The sequence below is a fragment of the Furipterus horrens genome, unplaced genomic scaffold (assembly GCF_987537825.1).
Source record: "Furipterus horrens unplaced genomic scaffold, mFurHor1.1.pri manual_scaffold_17, whole genome shotgun sequence".
NCBI classification, from domain to species: Eukaryota; Metazoa; Chordata; class Mammalia; order Chiroptera; family Furipteridae; genus Furipterus; species Furipterus horrens.
In genome coordinates, this window is record NW_028327187.1 from 64,004,613 (window position 1) to 64,008,278 (window position 3,666).

Genomic DNA, 3,666 nt, shown 5'->3' on the forward strand with positions numbered 1-3,666 from the left:
CTCTTTCTCAACTCACTTCCTATGCTTTCACATGGCCCAGTTTGGCTAAAGGAGCCATTCAAGTCAATCATTGCCTATTTTCTAACTAGATTTATGCATCTTATTTCAAATTCTTGAGAAGAAGCATCTTGAGGTGTGTCCAATCAGGTGTGTCTGGGGCTGGGGTGTGGAGTGTAAAGTCAATGAAGTACTCCATCCATATGAAAGGGACTGGCTATGTTTAAAGAAGAAGGTTTATTTGGGCAAACAACTTAATTAACATAACATTTTGCTGCTCTCAAAGCCATGACTTTTCAGATGAAACAAACCTGAAAAAAAGCCATGAGTTTTCCCTTTTCAAAATTAAACAAGTCTATAAAATATGGCATTACACACTTATTGGTTTATGCTAACCTTGGCTAAAGTTGATAGGTAAATCATCCTCAGTGTGCCAATTATATTACATCATCAGCACTATCATCTTTATACTAAAAACTCCCCAATCCTATATATAGGACTTAGTATTTCATTGGTTAGTCAAACAAAGTTAGTGAAATAATCAATCATTAAAATATGTTGTATATCTTAGATATTTTATTTCAACAAATATTTTTTGATAACAGGTTGATTAGTCAATAGCTTTCCCCTTTTAGGGCCCAATATATAGATTCAATGATTTATTTTCCATCCCAGCCTTTTCCTTAGGAATGGGTTTATAATGGGGTACAGAACATATCCCCCACAATCCTTGATTAGGGGAAGGGAGGAGTGGATGATATGGCATTTAAAATACATTACGTAACAATGGCAAGTTAATATTTGTGCCTTCCTGAAGGGAATAGGGCTGCCACCCAGAGCAAATTGTGTACATGTCTGTGAGAATGTTCAGGAGCTCATGAAATAGCTTGGTGGAGCTCATATAGCACCTGTATAAGAGGCAGGGGGTGGATGCCTAACCCAGATGTCCGTTCATCACTGGGAACTTTTGCCCTGACTAAAGATGGCAGCCAAAAGAAAATAAAAGATGGGGGAACTGGCAAAAATAGCGGACACTAACGCACCATAGGAAGGGCTAAATATGAGATCATGCTGCAAGTGCTGGGCTAAGCATTTAAATAAGGGTGGGCTGGGGAAAAAAAGGAGAAGCCACACAGTCTGGAGTAAGAGAAAGGTCTGAAAGCCAGAAGTTCAGAGCCACCATTGCTGCTGGTGTGGTGTGGGGGTGGGGGCGGTGACCAGCCCAGCCACCCATATTCAAGTCTGTCTCAAGAAGATGGCAGCAGTGCTGATGGAGCTGTGTGGGACCTGCTTAGCCAGTCAGATTCATGATGGATGCTTGCAGCTGAACTGTGACTGGGAATGCTGAGCTGCAGACTTCTGCTTTTCTGAAAGAGGGTACCTGACTGGCGTATTCTGAAACTGGCCTGGTTTTGCAAAGGAGGCAAGACTGTGTGTTTTGGGGTGGTTTTTAAAGGAAGTGGGACTTAACAGCAGAAATCTATTATTATAAATCTGTATAACCTTTAAATGAACAACCCCTTTCCCTTTTCACCAAATTCTTGCACTGGGAGTCACGCTTCTTGGTGGCAGGCAATTGAACCCCACAGCTATTCCAGAACAGAATCGGTGGGGTTCTGTAACAGGTTAACTTTTGGTGTTGTTTACTACCTTGCTTGCACAAACCAATTCCATAATAATTTCCAGTTTATATTTTTTTAAAGTAGAATAAGAACTTAAAAAGGCCCGTAATATCTGAGACTTGCTTCAAAATTATTGTGGCAGGGGAGTGGGTGGGGTATGGCTGGGACAAGATAGATTGTGTATGGGGTAATTGTTGAAACTGGGTGATGAGAATACCATGTTAATTATACTAGACTCTAATTTTAGACATTTTTGAAATTTTCCATAAAATTAAGTAAATAATAAAACATATGAAGCAATTAAATGTAGAATCTTCTTAATTATTACAGTTTCCTCATCTTGTAATTTTTTCTCACCTACACCTAATTTGACAGATTTTTAGCACCCTGCCTTACAAACACACTCAGCCTAAATTTCACTAAAGCAACAATTCACTTTGCATTCATATTTCATCTGTTTACATAATATTTAATTAAATCACATAATTACATACAACTGGCATAAATTTGGAACAAACTCAACTAATTTTCAGTAAGCATACAACTCATATGATTGAATCAGCAGTACCTAGGGTAAGTATACACTTCTAACCACAGTACTTCTAACCTCACTACTAACTATAAGCAGTTAGTATACCATGGAATCAGTCAATGGGTCTTACTATGTCAATTAATCTAGGTTCACTTAGGCAATCTGCTGTACTGTTGTTACTATTGTGTTCTACATTTTTCAAACTTAAATTCTAACTGATTAATCCTCTTTCATTATCTCAAACTTGGGACAGTTGAAGATTTTATGCTTGCTTCAGATGACCTTCTGTAGGGTAATGGAGGCAATGGGACCAAGTTTTTCAATCACATAGAGTTGGTAAGCAAGAGGAGTAGGGTGTTTCATTTTCATATTCTTATTATTGTGTTTCTCTTCCTTACCACAACTCTCTGATTTAGCTTGCTCACTTAGAAAAATAGAAGTTAGGTTGCTTTATAGACATTGACTTTGGCAAGAAGCCTGATTACACTTGCTAAGCCTCCTAGTACTCTGAGACCAGAGTACTTTACCCAGAGAGACAAAGAATGAATGTGCTAGTAGTTCCCAGCTCCGAGTTTCTGCTATCTTTTGTTGAAATACCTTGAGGAAGTAAGTCAGTTTTTATTTCATTATGCAGGGTAACAAAAGGTGATATGACATACCAGTTTGGGTTTTTTGTTTTTTGTTTTTTTTGTAATGATATAACTATGAGGACCAAAATTCCCTTTTTCTCCTCCTCCCTCCATGATACCTCATAAAGCTGCTTCCAGAATGAACTAGTCATATTGCACATTGAATTTCTTTTATCAAACTCATAGCTGTGGGTGATGGAAGGTACTGTTTTCCCTTTGCTTCATTGCTTTGGTATAACTAACTCATGAACACACAGGAGTAAGGCAATTTGCTCCTCCATTTCCCATCTCAAGTGTGCAGCAGCATCATGTATTCTCAGTCACACAGAGTTCCCTCTTCAGAACGCATGCTGTAAACTCAGAAGGGCTAATAATCAAATTAGGCTGCTAACAAATGGCAATTTATAATTCTGAAACTAATGAGAGGTCAAAGAACTAAACTCTGCAAAGAGTCTTTGTGACTTCACAAGAACATTTTTAAAGAACAATGTCACCAGTATTCAACTGGTACTTTAAGTTTCATTAAAGAGATTTAGATAACCTATTATATAAATGGGAAATATGCATCTTCTTTCCATGTAGAGCAGGGATATAAAACTTCCTCTCAGAGCTGGAAAGCAAGAACTGTCTTAATTTAATGTTTAATTAGAGTACATGCCTGGTCCCCCCCCCCCCATAGCACTAATGGATGGAGACACATGGAGCCAATGTTCAAGGAAATACTAGATTGGATAGCATACAGAAAGAGAACTGTAATGAACAAAAATACAATAGATTCTTCTGTCCTTGTTTTCTGTGCCATTTCACTTTTTTGGCGAGTTTGTATGTATAATGCTCAGGCCTTAATCTCAAACTTCTGTGGTAGGTACAGGCATTCTTTCTACAG